The sequence below is a fragment of the Fukomys damarensis genome, unplaced genomic scaffold, assembly GCF_012274545.1.
Source record: "Fukomys damarensis isolate Sample0158 unplaced genomic scaffold, DMR_v1.0_HiC HiC_scaffold_18, whole genome shotgun sequence".
NCBI classification, from domain to species: Eukaryota; Metazoa; Chordata; class Mammalia; order Rodentia; family Bathyergidae; genus Fukomys; species Fukomys damarensis.
The window spans coordinates 51231590-51252814 of record NW_022900930.1 but is presented as its reverse complement, the minus strand read 5'-3'; the positions used below and the strand labels follow the sequence as shown (position 1 = coordinate 51252814).

The 21225-nt window shown below is 42.7% G+C and overlaps 1 long non-coding RNA gene across 2 annotated transcripts in view; it reads right to left on the bottom strand.

Moving 5' to 3' along the window:
• Positions 1 to 14272: 14272 nt before the first annotated feature.
• LOC104859674 overlaps positions 14273 to 21225 on the bottom strand; it is a 30678-nt gene continuing 23725 nt past the window's right edge. For both annotated transcript variants that reach the window (XR_779451.2, XR_004517900.1), the window contains one exon: positions 14273 to 15303. This is a non-coding gene — a long non-coding RNA (uncharacterized LOC104859674). The remainder of the gene's footprint in view (positions 15304 to 21225) is intronic.

The following is a 21225-nucleotide window of genomic DNA, read 5'->3' as shown; positions in this document are numbered from 1 at the left end:
TCAAATGTAGGTAGCAGGGAAACAAGGTATCAAGAAACAGCTGATTTGGCAATTAAGAAAGAATAGAAATAAATAGAAAATTAGTTTGCATTAATTTTGTAACTTCTTTATTTTTTACATTGAGTACGTATTAACTGTTTAAAAAATACTAAAATTCACAAGGATTACAGGTGGTAGTAAGTCCACTCATAAATGGTTAAGGGGATAATTCAGAAGCTGTTGTGCTCATTGTGTGCTGATGCTACTGTTCTACACCATAGGAAATGGCATCATTCAGAAGCTGGCTGCTATTGCATATACACAGAAACTCTTCTATTGCTTTGATTTCTTGCCTTTACTTTTTATTATGCCATCTCCTACTATTTAGTTTTGTCCTTTCTAATAAGTTCTCTCAGTGTAAAATCAACACAACAATCAAGTTGATACATCCTTGGTACCATACATATTCCTCTAAACTGTCTCCTAAATACTTACTGAAGGATAAATGGATAAAGAAAATGTGGTATCTACGTGGAGTATTTTTAGCCCAAAGGAAACATTCAAGATTTCTTCTAACATCCATAATCTACTTGACAGTCTTCTCTGACATATGCTATACCATAAATATTCTCGCAAATTGTCTCAAAATATTTTTGAGGATGAAACTCTGTATTTGCAGTTACATATATCCATGAACACTAGAAGATCTGCATCTCTTCTGTTCTTAAGGCTAAACGATACGTATCTTGACCCCTATGGGTGATTACTCAGCTTTGTGCCAAATCTTAGCTATTGTGAATTGTACTGTAACAAATATGTGAGCGCAGATATGTTTGAGATTCTGATTTTAGTCTTTGAGGGACATTATGGAAAACATTAGGCTAAAAAATAGAGAAAAAATAGAGAAAGACAAATACAGCCTCCTTTTACTGACACGAGAAATCTAAAATGGTCAGGCTCAGACACAGAGCACAATGAGGGCTCCGGTGGCTTGTGGCAAAGGGGCTGCTGTTGAGCAGCTAAAAAATTTGTTACATAAACATCTAGACAGGCACTGTGTGACTGACCCTGTGTCACAGCAGACAGTGCTGTTTTGTGTGTTGCCCAGTGTGTTTGGAGGGTGGAGCTCATGCAAGTATTCTTTTAAAAATAAATAAAGAGGACACCACGAGTGAATGAGTTTGAGAGAGGCTGGAACGCAGAGATTGACCTAAATGCCCGCTGTGCTCTCATTTCCAATAAACACATGCTTGAAAGATCACTGGAGCCAGGGGTGTTGCGCAGTGGCACCACGCCTGCCCGGCAAGCACAAGGTCCTGTGGTCAATACTCTGTACTGAAGAAAAAAAAAGAAAAAGAAAGAAAGAAAACTCACCGGGATACTTTGAACCTGGAATGCTGAGAAGACACTAGAATGTACGCAGTACGCAAAGTAGGCATCCGCAAGTTTGCTTCAGCAACAGTGGGTCCACTAAGAGCAATTGTCCAGCTATCAATTCAAATTGGCAAAATTATTTTGAGTGATTAAAATATGCAAAAGTATCCTTAAAAGCAGGAGGCACTATATCAATGTAAGGTGGGTACAGAATTATGACATCTTCACACACCTGTGAGAGAAATGCCAAAGTCCTCGCAGAATATGAAAAGACTGAGCTTGATTTTTTTGTGTGTGAAGTTTGATGAAAAGAACTGACCATCCAAGTGGAAAGAAATCCACGCTTGCTCATTACAGGACTGGGCTGAGCATGCCCTGGGCTGCAGAAGCAGCTTTTATCTCTGCCTCTCGGTGACTGTTCTTCTGAGCACAGTTAGACAAGCATTTTTGAGAATGAGAACACTTGCCTGAACTTTCTTGAAAACAAATAGAGGCACCTCACAAACAAATAGAAAAATGTCTCACACTGTGACTATGACACCTAAAACCCCATGATAGCAGCAAGATAAATCTATAAAGTCTATAATGTACTCATCCATGGCAAGGACTAATGTTCGGTGACTAGAAAACAATGCTGATGGCTTCCTCCTGAATCCCTTCATAATTGTTACTAAATAATTAAGATTTACCAGGCAACTATTTTTAAAAAATCAATACTTTCTATAACATAGAGCATAGGACCGCTGAAGATTAAATTCAGGAAGGATCAGGCAATTTGTCTTTGTGAAGAGGCACATATAAAGCATTATGCATTAAATAAGATGGAAAATGATAGTTCTGATTTCAATGTTTCAAAATCTACTGGAATTAGGAGACATTAACTCACTGTATTGAGCACATTTTCTTAAATCTCTTGCCTCATTCTCTTTCTTAAAATTGTCATGAGGGAGATCATCAGTTTGGTTCAGAAATTCAAAAAGCTTGAGAAGGTTACTCAGAACCACACAGCTCTCAGGGATATCAGCTAGAAAACAAGTGACTGGGGGCATGGAAAGAGGACAACGAAGAGTAGGCAGGAAGACTCCGTATTTTCAGGATAAACTAGAGAAGTGCAAGGAAGGAGACACTAAAGGAATGTGCAATGCGAACCAAAAAGAACAAGTTTTCTGAAACAATTACCACAATCCTTGGCCACTGGAATCCAGTTAAGATAAGATGGGGGGGTGGAAGAGATTATTTTCGTACTAACTGTACAAAACAGAATTTAGAAGCCTTTATTAAAAATGAAAAAATTAAACCACGAGGAATATCAACAGTACCGCTCAGTCACTGGAGAGATGGTGAACTGACTCTTTGTATCTCCCAGCACACGCCTGAGAAATGAGCCATTGCTTTCCACCTTGTCAAGGGGCACCGCCAGCTCTGCTGAAATAGAAAAGTGTGGCGGCGCCGAGTCATCTGGAATTGTCTGCTGCCTCTTGCAGAGAATGAAAGTGAAGAGACTCCTAAGAATCAATATTTACGGAAAATAACTTGGTGAGACAAAAACACGTCTTCTAAATGAGAAAAACAGCATCTTAGCCATCAAGAGTTGATCATGAATTTAAGAAAGACTTAATCAATTATTTCTAATAATGTCCATTTTGAAATACTGTGCACCAAACTGAATTATGTATCTGCAAACACAGTAAGCAAATCTACAGAAAACTCAGGAGAGTTGCGGGCATCTGCAGATGTACCAAGCAGTGTGAGCTGGACAGTCCCGTCCTGCTAGGATCCCACCGATTCAGGACATAATTCTACTCTAAGGGCCATAGCTGTTCCCTAAAATTATAAAGACTTAGACAGCTAATAATTGGTATCTCAAAACTGCTGACGGCAGTGCTTTAAGGTGGTGAATTAAGGGACAACTTATCTCTCTGTTACTTGGGAAGCACACATTTGTTTAAATTAGCCGACAAATATAATCACCAAAAACTGAACTAAACTTACAAGTGTGAGGTCACTTGCTTAGTCTTTCACCTGCACTGGAAATACAGGAGGTTGAACTGGATCCTCGTCCTGCAGGAAGGAGCTCACTGCTCATGGGCTGACACACAGGAAAGAGCACTGAGAGTGAGACCCTGGCCAGCCCACCAGGGAAGAAACCCAGACTGGAGCTAAAGGAGGGAGCCAGGCGTGAGAGACAAGCACGGTGAGCCTCCTCCTCGGGGATTCTCACGGTCAGACTCACAGCCACAGAAAAGGTGATGCTGTCTGTCGGGACTGGAGGGGGCGTGCATGGAGGCTATCGATTCATAAATGCAGAGCTTCAGTTCCAAGAGGTAAATAGTTGTTGGAAATGGGCTGCCAGGATGATTGCACAAGACTGGATATGAATGCAATTGTGATTGTTAACTTCACTGTCCTATTAATACAGCATGTTTATGTACACTTTACTAACATAGATGTGTGTATCTATGTAACTATAACTGATCCATACCTTGAACTAGAAAACTTCCTCAATATTAGAAATTTTTTGAAAGGAAAAGGGCAGGAGAATGGGGGAAAATAAGAATCAAGGTGTATTATGTAAAGATACAAATCTCCAATGATGAATGTCATTATATTGCATACTTAAAATGTATCGATAAAATTAATTTTTTAAATTAAATACTTATTTCAATTAAAATGCATTTTCACTTACAAATTATTTTCCCTTTAAAACTGATTTGAAAATCAATTAAGAAAAAATAAGTACAATAGTTTTAAATTTCTATCTAAAATTTCATATATTTAAAAAGAAATTTTATATATTAATATGCGTTCTCTGTGTGAGCTAAATTACATTGAAACTTGGGAAAGGGAGGGAGGGAAGAAAGGGAGGAGGGGAGGAGAAGGCAGAGAAAAACAGACATCTGTGAGAATATGGACCACTGACAACCTCCAAAACCTCCTTCCCCATAACAGCAATGAGAACACTGATGTAACATGAAGATCAACTTCTTCACAGCACAGGAAATTAACAGAGGCATTTGACAGTGCAGAGAGCGTTTACCAAAGAAAAATGCCATAACCTCTATGAGAAGAGAGCATTTTTGTGCCATTTTAACTCATCCTAAAGGATCATCATTTTTTTAGCCCATGGTTACCAAGAGAAAGAACAGCCCACAGTCATGGTGAAAATCAGCACGTTAGCAGTCATTTGAGGGTATCAATGAGCAGATAGAAATTATTTTTAAAATAATCAAATACAAACTTTGACCCAGCAAATGTATCAGTGAACCTGAAGATAAGGTGATGTTGGCCAAGCTGAGGACTAGCAATAAATAAAAAAAAATAATAAGAACGGGGAAAATGATAAAGTCCTGGAGACCTGTGGGGCCCTGTTAAGCATGCAATAGGGGTGTTCTGGGAGTTTGATAAAGATGGGAGAAAAAGGTAGAGGCAGAAAGAATATTCAAAAAGTACCCAAATCTTTTTTACTGTGATTTATAAAAAAAAAATGTCCAAGTTCTGAAGGGGTCACACACTGACTACATCACAGTCAAGCTGCTCCAAGAGACAGAAGAGCAAGAGAAGCAACTCCTTGGATGCCGGACAACCTCAAAAACATTAGCAGCCTTTCGTCACCAGAGCTCCGGAGATCAGACAGCGGTGTATCACACAGGAACAGAGACAGGGAGGCAGACTGTGGCCCTAAAACACTCTCTCCGGTAAGATCGACCAGAGGTGAAGAAATCGAGACATTCCCAGACAGACAAAACAAATCACTTTTCACCAGAAGAATTTCCCTGAGAGAAATACTAAAGGTCCAGGAAGAAATTTAAAGAACCTGTAAAAGCAAATATATAGGTAGACATAAAACAGTACAAAGGCAATGATGTTTCTGTTTCTAACACTTCCGCTGTCCTGTCTGACTTAAAAGACAACTGCACAAATAGGTATTTACATAACTATGTTTGTGGGTTTAAAATATAGGAATACATGACAATAATAGCACAAATAACAGGAAAGAAATGGAAATCTATGTAGCAAAACTTTGTATAATGTTGAGATTAGATTGTTATTAATTCAACAGAGTGTCATAAAGTAGTATGCTAATTATACTCCCAAAGGAAACCATAAGAACATTTCTCAAAAACAATAGTGCAGTAGAAAGGACATGGGAATTAAAATGGCACATTAATATATTTATATAGCACAAAAGAAGGCAATGAGGGAGAAATAGTAGACAAAAAGAGACATCACTTATATAGAAAAAAATAGCAAGAAGGCAGATATGTCTTACCATGTCATTAATTATATAAATATAAACAGATTGAACACTCTAATCAAAAAATTAAATTGGAAAATTTATTTAACAATACATAGTATAATTAGATGTTTCTATCAGAGAAACTATTCAAAAGCAGAAATAGGTAGAAAAGTAAAAAGTTCAGAAAATATGTACACAAAATGAATAACCGAGAGAGGGCTGCAGTGGCTATCAAGACTTACTAAAAGATAAAAAAGAATGCAATTATCACTTTACTAAGATAAAATGTTCAACTCATCAAAAAGAAAAAGAAATTGTAAACATATATGCAACTAATAACTAAATAATATGGCTCTACAAAACAACCCCTTAGATTTATGATAAACTATTCTACTAAATGAATGCCCAAACCTGAACCAGCCCATGAGAAGTTATGGCCAAGTGAGACAAGCCAGGCACAATGGGCCTACAATAAGCAAATCTATAGAGAGCAAAGTGTATTAGCAATTGCCACATTAGAGAGTACAAAGCTTCCTAGAGAGTGGACAAAGAAGCTCTGAAATCGGGAAGTTGTGGTCACTGAAGGACTTGGTGAGCACAGTGAGAAGCACTGCATTGTAACCGCACATTCAATCAGTGTGTGCTGCCCCGTAAGTCTATCAAATTATTTCTCAATTAAAATATAATTTAAAAATAAAAAAAATTTTAAGAACTCTGGAGCATAAACTTTAAATGGATAAATGCTATGCTATGTGAGTCATAAATATTAAAATTAAAGACTCAGCTGGTGTTAACAAATGTGGCAGCTGTGACTTTGTAACTACTTCAGAATTTAAAAAAAACAAACTCATGTGGGGTAAATGGGTAGCAGAGACTGTGCAGTAGAAAGGGTAGCAAATAAAGAAAGAGGGCTTAAATGTAAAGATTAATAAATTGAGTGTAAAAAAACACTAGGAACTTTTTGTGAGGATGAAAATGTTTTCTAATTTGGTCTGGATGATCACATGTATATTTCACCTTTACCCTTCACGTTTATGCATGGGACCACGTAGAAATTAGACCTCAAAAACAACAGCAGATATAAGGCATAGCAAGGCTTAAACCACACCCACATGCATGTGCATGCAGGCATCCACAGTCTCCTAGGAAAAGGGTTCAGGAAACGTGGTTACTCTTCTGTCTTGGAATACATCCTAATCCTCCTGAACTTGTCTGTTGGCATAAAACAAAAGGTAGGAATAACAGTAGTTTCCAAACCTTTATTAATATGAAAAGTGATATTCTGGAGTCTTTCCTGGCTCTCCAAATGAGTCAGCACTTTAACAAAATTTTAGATTTCACTGTTACTATATTGTCTTCATACTCTTAATTCCCCACTTCCCTTCCCGAATCATCTTGGTTAACAAAAATGAAGAAAATACTTCGCCCAACAAATTCTCTTACTTTTACTTTTTTTCTCCATTTCTCCATGCATTCATTCATCCACATTTTTACCATGGTAGCTGTATTTCAAAATAACCACCCAGCAGCCCCTCCTGGACATCACAAGCTTCAGTCTCTTGCATCATGTAAGGCAGAGCAATGCTCTTCTGGGGCCTCTGCATAAACAGGGCTGTCTTCTTCCCCACCGAGTTTCAGGGGAGAAGGAAGAGGCCTTAGCAGCGTGCAGCTGCCCCCTTAGGGAGTGGTTGGGTGGGCAGGTCACTGCTCCAGAGTGGAAATGGCCGAGACCCACCCACCCTCGGGGAGTTCTCCACTTCCTTCTCCACCGCTCAGCTTCTTGTCTTAGGACTTCTCACTGAGCTCCCACTGCTGCGTACCCGAGAAGGGCCACCCTCTACACACCACTGCTGCCCTTCTGCGTGTGACCCCATCCCGCCCCACCCTGCAGGCTTCCTCAGGCTGTTGCCAATAATCAAGTCTCCTTGTCCTGTGTGGTAAAACTTTTATTCAGAATCAAGGGTGGTGCTGCATTTATTTCTGCAAGACACCACTGTTGTTTCTGATACATGTATCTAGGATTCTAAATCTGCCCATGCTTCTTCTTCGTGGTATCACACCTTTGAGTATGTAGAAGTAGGGTGTCCACTAAGCCGAGACTCCCTGAGTACAGAATCCTCTGTTACCCGACTGTGATCACCAAGGACAAGGCTGCAGCACTTGGCCCCACTCTGGGCGGCCATCCTGACAGTGTTATTTTATCAGTCACGGGTTGTACACACCCCCTCTTATCATGGAGGTCATTGCACTGAGGACACCAACATCTACACAGTGGTGTCTTGAGGTCAGGCTACATTATAAGATTATATGTAGTAATATAACATTTAAAATATACAGAAAATGCATTACAAATTTAATAAGCTCTTACACTTCCCTAGAGGTACAATACTGTCAAGCTTGTTGAGAAGGTTTTACAGAACTAAAGCTAATAAGTGCCTTTAATGTTCTATTTTATGTATTTTCCCTGATCCTATTCTTTTGCTTAATTTCCCAGAAATGAACAAAGGAATTTATCCTGAGTTAGCATTTATTATGTATGTGCGGTCCCTTACGGCTTTATATCTTAAATATGTGTGTAACAGGTAACGACCTATCCACATCCCTAATAATAATAATATATATAATACTATAGTACATAAACTCTTGCAACTTCATATATCCTTAAGAAGTCATTCTTTTTATACATAATATATATTACTATAGTACACAAAAACTCGCAACTTCATATATCCTTAAGAAGTCATTCTTTTTATACATGTAGCTCTGGCTCATTTACATTTATTGCTATATGACTCAATTTTATGAATATACCACAATTTTATCTACATATTACTTTGTAGGTTTTTGTTTTTTGTTTTGGTTTCTGTATTTGCTTTTTTATTTTGTTTTTGCTTTGTCTATACAACTGTTTTTTGTTGTTACAAACACATTGCTGTGGACAGTTTTGCCTTGTGATGAACTTAAGAGCAGCCCTTCTCTGGAATACAATCTAAGAACAGAAGTGCTATTAAATGTCCATTTCTGCTCCATCTTGTATGTTGTCTCCTGTAGGTCTCAGCCTTCTTCCTCAGTCTACTATTGGCTGTACTGACAATGACTTCCTGCCTGCCTGCCTCCCCTGAAACAGCCCCTTCTCTGCTCTGCTACCATTACCTAACCTACAGAATCGTTCCCTTAATTGTATACAGAATAGGAAAACTCAAAGGGTGTCTTACAAAAGGGCTTTGCTAGAACCTCAGACATGATTCACAGAGTAGAGTTACAGCCCCCAGGATAAGTTTACCTGTTCAACCTCCTCCCCTTCTTAGGCAGTTAAGGCAGGATGGCCCCACAGCTAGTGTAACCACCCTTCTCCATATGTGCCAGAGACCTGTTCAACACCTTTGAAACTGTGTATCCCTCAACTGATCCACCATGATCAGCATTCAGCTCCAAGAAAAACTGAAACACACATGGTTGAACTGAGCACAAAATTAAGATGATATTGCATTGTGGAGACATTCTTTATATATAAGGACATACATCAAATGAAAGGTGAAAATGAATAGAAAATACCTATAGCACCAATTCACATGCAAAGGTGATTGATTATCAGGTAAATGCAAACCTAGAAGAGAGGTAAACACCAGTTCAAATGCAGTAGGTGACTGGACAGAGCCACTGTGCTGAGTATTGGCAGCTGGAACTCTCATAGATGCTGGCAGGAGTGCAGCGGAATCTGAGAACTTTGAGTAACTGTTTTGTAGTGCCCTGCACCATGTGTCCCACTAAAAGCACAGCAACTCCACTTCCAGGAATGCAGACAGAAGTGTGCAGGTCAACAATGAAAGAATGTCCGCAGTGGCTCTAGGGCAGCTCCCATTTACTGGAGATTTGGAACAGGCGAGATGATTCTATGGTGACAAAACCAAGAAATGCAAGTACTACTGTGGGAAGTCTAGACAATGACCAGGAGACCCGGAGGAGGTGTCTCATGCACAGAAATGTTTCCTAGCATAACCTCCCATGAATGTTGAGGCGAGTGTGTGCCCGTGTGCCTGTGTGTGTCAATTCACAGAGCTATGCACTCCGTGTTCATACAGATTTTGTATTTAAATGGTATCTCATTGTGAAAATAAGAAACAAAGTGCCTCCGCCATGAATGCAGTTCTACGTCCACTCTGCAGCCTGGACTCTGGCAGTACACCCTCCGTCTTCAGAAACAGACGCAATTCCTGTCCTGCTGGGTGGTTCCTATCCATCTAACCCAGCCTCTGATAACAAGTCCCAGTTCCATCCTTCCCTAGAGGCTAAATGCAAAGGAGTTGGGACACTGGAATCCATGCTCCTAGGTCCCAGGTACAGTTATCCAACTGCAAGGCCAGGATGGGTAAAGAGAGAGTAGTCAGAAGTGATTGAGTTCTACTCCACAGCGCACTGCTTTAAACAGACCTTGGCTAGGTGCACAGAGCACAGGACTTTGGTGAAAGCAGAACCAAGGCCCCTGCCCCAGCACCCCACACATGCCCTTCGAGTTGAAGAAGTAACCGGAAATCTCACAACTGTTCCCTCCCTGACGGGCTTGTCTTTCAAGACTTCAGGATTCACAGGTAAATGGAAGCAACCTACAGAGAGATTGCACCAAGCGCCTCAAAAAGAAGCTTTGCGCCCAAGTCCTTTGAAGTTGTGGCTCAGTGCCAGCACATCTGACTGAGCCTAATGTCATAAAAATCCACAAGCCATTAACTCCAGCCATACTAAATACCTAAAAGTCAATCCGAAGGCCCCGTTCTTCTCCTCAAGCCCCAGGCCTGCACTGGAAGTAACCAAGAGAACCCTGGCTGCTCCCCCAAGGTCCATGACTTGCTACCTGATCCCTCTATAAAGCGTGGCTGTGTCCAGCTGGTCTCTGGACGTTAGACAGTGGTCAATAAGTCTGAAGGCTCCCTGGACATAGGGCTCTGGCAGGAGCAGACCCAGCTCTCTGAAGTCACACCATGCCGGACCCGCAGCTTTAAGGGAAAACCACCTGACCTAGGGGCATCTTTAATCCACTAAAGGGCTTTTCCCATCGTCTGGCTCTCCTGTCTGCTTGGTGCTCCAGAGAACAGGATGCTGTCTTCCCGTGAACGCCCCTGATAAGCCATCAGCAAGACAGCAAGGCTGGAAGGTAGAACTCCCCTCCTCCTTTCATGGGTGTATTCTCATGGAGTCAGGTCGTCATGCCGGCAGTGGGGCCCTGCCACGTGCTTCTGTGTGCACTTCTGCCGCCAGCTCTTCCTTCTTGGTGTTTCTCACCCTACTTACGAAAACTGAAAAACAGGCTCCTCCACCTCCTTCTCAGTCTCCGTTCCGCTCTGAGCATTTGAAATTGACATTTCTACAGCAGGGCCAGTTCAGCCCTGCACAGTGACGTCTGCCGTGACACCAGCCACTGCCTTTCTGCGGTCGGAGCCTTTGGTGTGTTCTTCTCATAGATGAGTGAGGAGAGAGCAACCAGCACCTGCGGGATCTCCAGACTCTGTGTAAATGTGTTCTCCAATCCAGTTTGGTCCCAGAACACAGTCTTTTAATATTGATTCTTAGCATCTATTGGATCCTGATTTTGACTCTGTAGATAATCAATTTTTCTAAATGCCCTTGTCTTCTGAAAGTGTTGTCCATTCACTAATTGTTGGGTGCAAGGTTCTGAAGCAATATAGTAAAACCTTTAAGACAGGGACTCTGAATCTTAGCTTCCACAGTGGGCAGCTGTGTGGTCTTGGTTGAGTTATTTAACTTTTCTGTGCTAAGGAAGTGTTAATTTTTAACACTTTTAACACTAGATTATGTTTGATGCTGCACAAGGGTTCACTATTATAGTACAAATAAATGGAATCTTTTACTGAATCACTCAAGGGTCCTCTATCCTTATTAAGAATTTTTTTTTCTGTTTGATTCATCAGCTATTGAAAAGGAGGTCATTTCTTCTGTTATCTTGATCTTGCTTTTCCATCACAGAAAACCCCAAGGGTTTAGTGACAAGTGGTTGGTTTGGGAGACATTGCACCAGATTATGAAGGAGAGAATAGGGACAAGGGGGGGACAGCCAGCAGATTTGTGCTAAATAATGAACGTGTGTGTATAAATATTTCCACGCGGGGCCGTCCCACTGGAGGCTGAGTGCTGCTCCCCAGAGGTGCCGTGTCCTAACCCTGAGACCTTGTGCACATCCTTAGGGGAGAGGGGCTCTTTCCAGCTGCGGAATGTGAGGGGTGCAGAGTTCCTGGGTTGCCCAGAGGGCTTCCTGAGTTCTTTCTTTCAAGAGGGACACAGAGACTGCAGTGACTCGGCCACACCCCAGGAATGTCAGCAGCCAGCACCTGACTGGCACCTCAATTTCTGCCCTCAAAATGGCTTCTGACCTCTGGCCAAAGCTGTCAGGCACCATATGTGTGCTGTGTGAAGCCACCGCACTACTGGTAATAGGCTACCTGCCGCAGCCCCAGGGAACTAACACAGACCCAGGTGCACTCAGGCTGGAGCCTGAGCCCACCAGCCTCCTCTTCCCCCCGGTCAGGCCAGCGCCTGGGTCAACCCGTCTTCTGCGTGGCCAGTGGGCCCCCTCCAATGCAGAGCAGCCTGAGCTGGACCAGCCAGGTGGGGACTCTGTCCAAGATGTGTCCAGGGAGCCCAAGCAGGAGATGTTTGCTTCCAGTGAAAATACTTTCAGACTCACCTCACTGCCCAGATCCGTGCTTCAGCATTATGTTAGCTACACACAGGCCCTTGGTTTGTTCATCTCCTTCGCAGACCAGTTCTCACGTGTTGGGATGAGGTCGGTCCTTATTCACAAGTGTGCCATGAGCTTGCAATGCTGCTTCGCTTTTCTCTCTATTCCCGGACGCAGCTGCCCTAGAGTGGATGTATCTGGAGTGTCGACTTTCATTCCTGCATATTCAAATGCTCTGGGTCCCTGCAATCCATGTGTGGCATCTCCCGCAAACAGCATTTCCTTAGGTTTTCTTTATCACCCAACTAAGAACCTCTTCTCTCGTCATCTTCATTAGTTCATATTCATTACCTATAACTACACTTCCTGCTATTTTATCATTTTCTACTCTTTACCACAACTTATCTTCATTTTTATCCCTTCTCTTTTCTCTCCTCCACTAGGTCTACCTAGGTTCCCTCTTCTTTGGTATAGAATTAGATAAATAAATGTATGACTTACATTTCAATTAGTATCTCCATAATCACCACCCTCTTTTGTTAAAAAATGTTCAGAATGCTCAAATTATACTCATGCTTTCTACCATTTTTGTGATTTTCATCTAATACTTTATCTTTTTGGGTTTTTTGTTTTTTGGTTTTTGTTTTGTTTTGTTTTGTTTTTTTGGTATGGGGTATCGAGCTCAGGACCTTGCTCTTGCAAGGCAAGCAGCAGAACCACTGAGCTAAATCCCTGGCCCTACTTTATTTTACTTTATTCTGAAAATCCACAATTGGTGTGATTTCTTAAAATTCTCATCAATTTATTCTGACTTACAAAATTGTGCACCCACTTAGTTGCTATTTACTAATCCTTGCATCTCATCTCCTCCTTCTGGGGGTTGATATTTTCTTCCTCAAATATAGTAATTCTTACTGTGAGAGTTCCTGGGGTCCCTTTTCTCAGTCTTTGAAAGTGCACTTGTTTGGTTATCATTCTTAGACACTATTGAATAGCTTCAGAATTCTAAATTTTTGCTTTCCTTCAAGTATTTTAAGAAAGCTGTCATCTGACTATGAGATGGAATGAGAATTAGTCTCCAGGACCCAGGAAATGGAATATGAAGTCAGCCTCATCTGTGCCTGAGGAGCCTAGACTATTGCTGTTTTTATTTATTTGTTAAAGTCTTTTTCTTTGAAATTTCAGTGCTTCATGATGTTGTCTGAGGGTAGATTCAGTGTTGAGGTTCTGAGCCGTGTTATAGCATAGAAAACGGTCAGTTGTCTTGCGGGGAAAGATCAGTTCTTACCTTTGTTCCATTCACTGCACTCTCTCCTTTGGGAAACCTTCCCAGAAAGCCTTCTCTAGATCTCTCTTTCTCTCCCTTTTCCTCTTCCTCTCCTTCCCCTATATTCTAGGTAATTCTCAGGCATATCTTCTACTACTAATTTTCTCGTTGACTTAATTTCATCTCCTTAATTTGTGCAAGGACACACTAGCATGTTGTACCCTATCAAAGGAGTTCACTTGTAGCTCAGCCAAAACCAGCAGCTGGCCCCCAACCAAGCCCAGACCCGTTGCTTCCAGACTATGGTGGCCCACAAGGCTGCCTCCAGACTTCAGGATCAGGTGATCTGTGCTTCTCAGTCCTTCCTGTCTTTCTGGCTATGGAAGCAATTCACCACATGGTGAAGGGGTGAGCGTGGGATGGCTCTGAACCAGCTTTCCTGTGGAATGCTGTCATCTTGCACAATAAGCTACTTGTGTGATTTTTATATACATGATCTATGTAAGTGAAGTTGAAATTGAAATTTGACTGATGGAACTTGGCAAGTGTGAAGCAGGAAAGGACAAAATCCTAGCTCAATATTCCACACTTCCAGAATCTCACCTCAAAGAAGAAACCAAGTTTGCCTTTCCCACTTCTGTAGTTTATTATTCCTTGTGGAAAAAGGCAACATTTTATAAGCTTTGCAAGTCACTAAAATTGTCACGACAGCTCTGCAGTGCCGAAGTCCAAGTTCCAGAGAAACAGAGCTCAAGGCAAAGATGAGACGGTAGCCGCTCCCTGAGACAGCAGTACCAGGAGGCAGGGTGGTGAGGGAGGATGAAGGCGACAGACACAAGGACCCCCATGGCCAAACTGGCTATGGCTCAGTCTCACTGGACATCTCCAGAGAGGCTGTGAAGAGCTGCTGTTACCGCTCCAGCCATCTGAGAAAAGGAAGTGACAAGATGTTATCGTAGGTCCTGGAACTGGTGGGTCTCCAGCCATCCAGGCATGTCTATTGGCACCATAGCCAGTGGTATTGCGGATGGTATTAGGCGCGTCCCTTAATTCCTGGAACAGCACTAGTGAAAACTTTGGGCTTTCCTGAATAATAACAATGGCCTTTTTTTCCAATGACACAATTTTTGGTGGCCCCTAGATGTCATCAGGAGAGGGAATGTTTGTCAGAATGATGAAGTCTTGATCGTAATTTGCAATGTTCACCCCACACCCAGCCTTCTGGGAGGGGAGAAGGGCTGGAGATTGCATCAGTCACAGTATCGATAATTTGATGAGTCATGCCTATGTAATGGATATCTAAACAATGGGGTATGGAGGGTACCCAACTCCTGGATACGCCAGAGTCTTGTGAAGCAATGCATCTATAAGGGCACAAAGCACTTCCTGATTTATGTGCATTACAATAAACACATGGTATTAGACAAGCACTTCCTGAGTTCTGTGTGTTGTTCAAGCAAATTATCAAACATGAGGAGGAGATGGTGTGATATATAGTCAGTCAGAGGTAAGAGGGGCCAGGGCGGTGTCCTAGACTGAGCCCTTACACTGTAGGGTCTGGGCTAACTCCACTCTCTTCGTGTTGGAATTGAGTTGAATTGATGGATGCCTGTTTGGCATGGAAGAATCCAAGAACTGGGTGGTTTGGAAAAAATTCCCCGTCAGGCTCCTGATCCAGCAACATCAGCAGAAAGTCTCAGTGAGGGAGATGAGAAGCTCATGACAGCAGTACACATCAAGGACATCAGGGGGGACCTGCAGGGAAACAAAGGTGACCAGGAGTGACTGCTTTTGTGAGCCCCACAGAAACCTGACCTTACAGCTACAAGAGTAGTCCACGTGGTTGCCGCAGTATGGACACAAAAATAATGTCTCCAGAACTGGCCATACTCTATCTGTGTATGGATGAGCAGAGTGTCTTACTTTTCTCATTGCTGAAACAAAATACTTGACAACCACAAGTTAAAGAAGGAAAGGTTTATTTTAGCTCAGCTTGTAGAGGTTTCAGTCCATAGTCAGCCATCTCCAAGGCAGGGTGGCATGGCAGAGGGGCATCACAGAGAAGAAACAGTACATAGCAGGGTAGGCAGGAAGCAAAAACAAAAGCAGCAGTGAGCCTCCCTTTCCCTTTTATCCTATCCGGGCTACTGAGCCTATTGGTTGGTGCCTTCCCATCATCCACTATGCTGAACCTATCAGGGGGCTGATATACTCACCACAAACCCTTAATCTACATTCACACACCCTAGATCCAGCCACCTCTGAACAGCTCCAGGTGCTTTAGAGGAACATGTAGATGAAAACTACAACACAGAGCTTTTAGGGGGTGTCTTAGTCACCTTTCTCTTGTGGCTGAGACAAAATACCCAACACCCAAAGTTAAAGGGGAAAAGGTTTATGTATCTTACAGGTCATAGATGTTCAGTCCATAATTGGCTGACTCCAAGGCAGTGCGGCCTGGCAAAGGAGAAATAGTTCATGGAGGCCAGAAGGTAACAAAGGCAACAAAGGGGCAGGGGAAGGGCTCTGAACAGTCTTTCTGCTCCTTTTATCTTATGCAGACTACTCAGGCCAGGTAGTACTCACACCCTTAATCCTAATACCCTTGAGCCTAGCATTGCACCATAAATCAATTTCAGAAAAAGCTGTACCTATGACTGCATGCGGCTTTGAGGGGACATGTAAAAGCAAGCCATAACAAGGGGCCCTCAAATTAGACCCTTGCCCATCTCCTCCTGAGGACAACCTCTGCCTTTTCATGTGTCTTTTATGGAATGAAATTCCATAAAATTTTCTTTGAAATTTTGCATGGTTATCCCTTGGTCTGGTGAATATCAGGTTAATAAATATCAAAGAATGACTATCATTTCAAATAAATACATTTGCATGAGGATTAAAACTTCCTGAAACAGAAGCACCCCCAGAACAAAAGTTAGCTGATTCTTTCAAGGACAAGGAAATAAAGTGGGAAAATTATAAATATGATGAGAAAATTGTTACGAGGAAACACACTAGAGTTTCTAGACAAAATTAAGTCAGTTGTATCTGGATTAAGCCACATAGCAATTGATACATAGAACAATTCAAGAACAGAAAATAAAATATAATTCTGCACTTTAAAAATTATTTGATAAAACAATTTAAGATGGTTTAAAGCAGATAGGAAAATGGTTTTAATAGATCTATTCTCAAGGTGTAAAATACTACTTTATAACTAACTAAGAAGTCAATAAATTTTCCCTACATGAAGGGCAAAGCCTTCATTAAATTGTTGCTTGCATTAGGGACTGTCCCAAGATATTGCTGCTTTCCCCCTAGACAAAATAATTTCTCGGTGGAAGACACTATGAATGTGAGGGCTGTAGGGTGTAAGATTTAAGACTAGGTTATCAACTTGGAATTCGTGCGGCCAACTTCAGGATTCACATGTGCAGCCCCGTCCCCACAGCGACAGTCACGGGGGCAAAGCCTTCGGAATTTGACTCAGCCATGAGGATGGAGGGTGACTGGGTTTAGTCCCTTATGAAAGAGACCAGAGGGCTCTTTCCCCTGCCAGCATGAAGACAGAGAGAAGGTGCCATCTGTGGCCCAGGAGGCCCGCCCTCACTGGACAGCACTTCTGGCCATGCCTTGGTCTTGGTCTTCCAGCCTCCAGAACTGTGAGAAAGGATCTCTTTTGTGTCTGAGCCCTGCAGATGTCCGTGTCACTTTGTTATAGCAACCAAAACAGACTGGGCCTGCCCGGGAAGACATAAGGGCCTGGGTTTGAAGTTTCCACGTAATCGTTTTATGAGGTTGAACAAATTATGTGAGCTCCTTTACCCTCAGTACGTTCATCGGTAAAGTAGAACCAGTAACAATGTTGTATTTGTAGGATTTCTGTAAGGAAGGACTCAGTGAGATAATTAATGTATAAAAGGTCACACAGTTCCTGGCACAGAGTTAATTCTAGCGAATGCTTCCTATTTTCAATTAATTAACTTATGTTATTCATTTCAGAAGCAGATGATCTGGCAAAGAAGTTTAAATAAGTCCCATGTAAAGCAGGAAGTTGCAAGAGCCACGAAATTTGTGCTGGGAGTTGGAGGGATGGAGTCTTGTTCCTGTCCATCTGTGTAAGGGAGGAGGAGCTCTGGAAACACTAGTGAATGACCACTGGCATTAGAGATAGCTTTGAATGATGGGCAGGTCTTGGAGGAGCAGGAAAATTATCGGCAACGCTCTGGGCCCGGTGTCATGTGTGGCCCAGAAGGAGGACTGCATTGGTGATGACAGACCCGGGTCATGGAGACGTGAAGCCCAGGCTGTAGATCTGCTACTCAAATGATAGGGCTGCTGGGACAACTTCACATAACCCTGACACCTTTCCTCCCTCATCACCATCTATGAATTGCTGCCTATTGTTGACTAGTGCCCTCAGAATGACTCCTTTATTAGTGAACTCAGGGCACATCAGTTTATTCTGCTCCTGTCCATAATAGCCTCGTAGCACAGCCTGGGAAATGAGCACCAGTGTTTCTACAGCATCCACTGAGCCCGCTGGGTGTGGGAGATGTAACCTCTCTGCCATCTCCAGCAAACCTGCTGGAAAGATTGAACCTGTCTTCCCCACAGAGTCACCACAGGCAATAAAACCACAATTCCCAGAAGAGTGGGACAAGTGGCTTACACGGAGAAAGGAAAGAAGGGCTGGATGGAATCCTCTCCAAGGTGCTGGGAATTTTGCACGTGCACATGTGATTTCTCAAGGTCTGTGCAGGCAGGGATGACATCTGGAAATAGGAAACAGCTGCTTGATGGGCTTTGTACAGGGAACACGAAGAAAGCAAAAATTAAATAGTTATGGAAAGGGTTCATTTTCCCTTCCAGAGCAGGACCTTAGAATTGGTCTGCACTTGCTTCATTTGAATGCACAAATTTTTATGTTTTAATATAGATACCCAGAGGAGTTAAAGACAATTCATAAATGTACTTTTTAAAGATTTGTGTGTAAGGTACAAATAAAAAGACTACGGTTATATCGAGTACCTTCAAAGCACAAAAGCATTGTCAGATTGCGATGTGTAGGGGAGCACTGACACCACCTCACGGAAGCAGTCACAGAGGTACGTTGTCGCTGCTTGTGTCCAGTGACCAGCCACACTGCAGTAAACCCATGGGGTGGTCCAGGGCCAGAGCAAGGAAAGCCCTGGAGGGGCCGCTGTGCCCAGAGTGCAGCTGGGCACAGATGGCTCTGGGTGACCAGGGAGTCTGAGCTCAGCCTTCCCGGAGGAGGCACCAGACCCCTGTCCTCCTGCACCCCGGGGCCAAGTCAGTCTCCCCTTGAGCCGCAGGTCCCCCCAGCTGCGTTGCCCAGGGAGTGAAGAGCAGCTCCTAACCTCAGAAGAGCCTCTGTTAAAGGAAAACAGAGATTTTCCTTTCAGAAGCTAAACAACTCGTGCCAGGAACAACGCTTCATTAGCGCGGTGATTTAGCCAAATGCAAAGACTGCCTCTGGCTGTGTGCTCACAAACCGCAAACCAAAAGAAGAGAAACTTCCGGAAGTCTGGGCCCTCCCCTGCCCTCTCAAGCTGGGTTTCCCTACAGAGTGGAGAACCCACCGTTACTCGATGGTTCAGGCAGAGGAGTCCATCCACCCCGTGTCCGGCCGTGCAAGCACCATCTGAACCACTCGCACGCGTGCTGCTCCAGGCCCGAAAGGTGCGCACGCGGGAGCTCCCTGGGAAGCCTGTGTCCGCATCCCTCGTATTGCTTCTCTCGCTTCGCTCCTACCCTCTGCCCCTCGGCACGGCGGCAGCACGTTTACACGCACGCACTGAGCGCCTCTGGTTCCCGGGTGTGTGCTTATTATATTTCATCCTCAGCTAACTAGGTATGTATCATTATTTCGATCAGCCAAGTAGGAGAGCCCTCTCAGAGTACTGCCAACACCTGCACTTGGTAAGTTTGGGAGCTGTTTGAAGGTAGTTATTTCTGACTCCATGCATGATGGGAGTGGAAAAAAATTAGGAGAGAACAGTTTAAGGTTTTTCCTAGGGAGCATCCAGTCTGCAGCCACCAAGTCATATTTCTCTGGTATTCTGGGGAGACAAAGGAGCCAGAGTGGATCCAAGAGGGGAGGGATTAGCAGATTCTGAGACAGAATTGGAAGATTTAGAGAATACACGCAATCACGACAGTCTGACTCAGACCTCACCGCCTTCTCGAAGCATGGAAATGCAGTTGTATAGAGGAAACACTGAAAGTTGGAGCAGAAGGGTTAGGTAAATCACTGCAGGGAATCGGACATATCCAGAAGGTTCCGAATAAATGAGAACCAAACAGGCACAGGGTCCAGAGAAGAAAGAAAGATAGCAGTGTACCAAGAGACAAGAAGAAGGAAAAATGAGAAAGCAAAAACAGACAAAAGAGAGGGGAAAAAAGTCACTGGAAAATTTGAGGATGCCAAAATGGGATTTTCAGAAACAATAAAGAAAATAGAAATAATGGAATTATCTAAAACTGATATTAAAAAAGCTTCCCAATCTGAATATTGTGGCTTTTCAAATTGAGATTCCTTTATGTTCAGCTGATTTAAAAGAAAAAAGCACTCAAAGTAAAGTACATCGTTGTGAAGTTTGAAAATGCAGAAATAAAAAGAAATAATGACAATCACAGGCTTCCACAGAAAATGAAAATACAAGACCACAAAAAAGTAGGAACCAAACTTCTCAATGACATCAAAAGAAGCAAAAAAGCAGCAAGGGAATTGTCAAGCACCCCAGTCTATACCCAGTCAGACCATCTGTCAAGAGTGAGAATGCAATTTCTAAAATGTTGACATGCAATTTTACCTCTTTTGCCCCTTTGCTTTAAGAACTCACTGGAGCTTTTTCTTCAGAAAATGAGGTTGTAAAACAAGAAGAAACACCTAAGAAATGAGCAAATGTATCCAACACAGAGCCAGAGGAGGAGGTGGGAAGCCAAGCAGGACCTCTCGGGCCTGGCCAGGGAGGAGCAGAGCATCCTTGGGAAGGTGTCCTCAGCAAGAGGGTGGGCCTTTCACTCCCTGTAAAACACCCCTAGGAAGCTTATCACTCTCATCATCCCAAATAATATCACTGATGTTCTCAACAGCCACATCAGATCAAGTTAAAATTCTAAGAGCTCACTGGGCCAACAAAACAAGAGTCCAGAAGCTGGGAGACCTCGGACCTGAACCTGGGCAGGAATTCTCAGTTTTACCACAGTTACAGCACCATTTCCAAAGGAAAGGAGGAAGTGTGTCCATCCACCTCTTTCCTGACTGGCTGGTTGCCACAACTCTTTTTTAAGACCAATCGAACGGTCCATGTGATTTGTCTATAGGCTTCAATTCATGGAGTCATGATGACCAGGACAAAAAGCTTACACTTGCTTCTGTTTATGTTTAGCTTAGAGCTTCCAAGAAATCATGATGACTTAAGTTTTGTTAGGTGGCTATGGGCAGTTGGCCTAGGGTTGTCTAAATTGAGGCCCCGGTTTTATTTTTTTAACAATGAGAGCATAAAAAGTATAGCAAATTGAAGCAAATGTTTTTTTCTCATGGAGTTTATTGGTACTTTTTGGTATACAGTACAGTTACATTCATTGGGATCTTGTACCTTTACATGACAGGTCTTGGTTCTCATTTTTTCCCCTTATGCCTGCCCTCCCTTC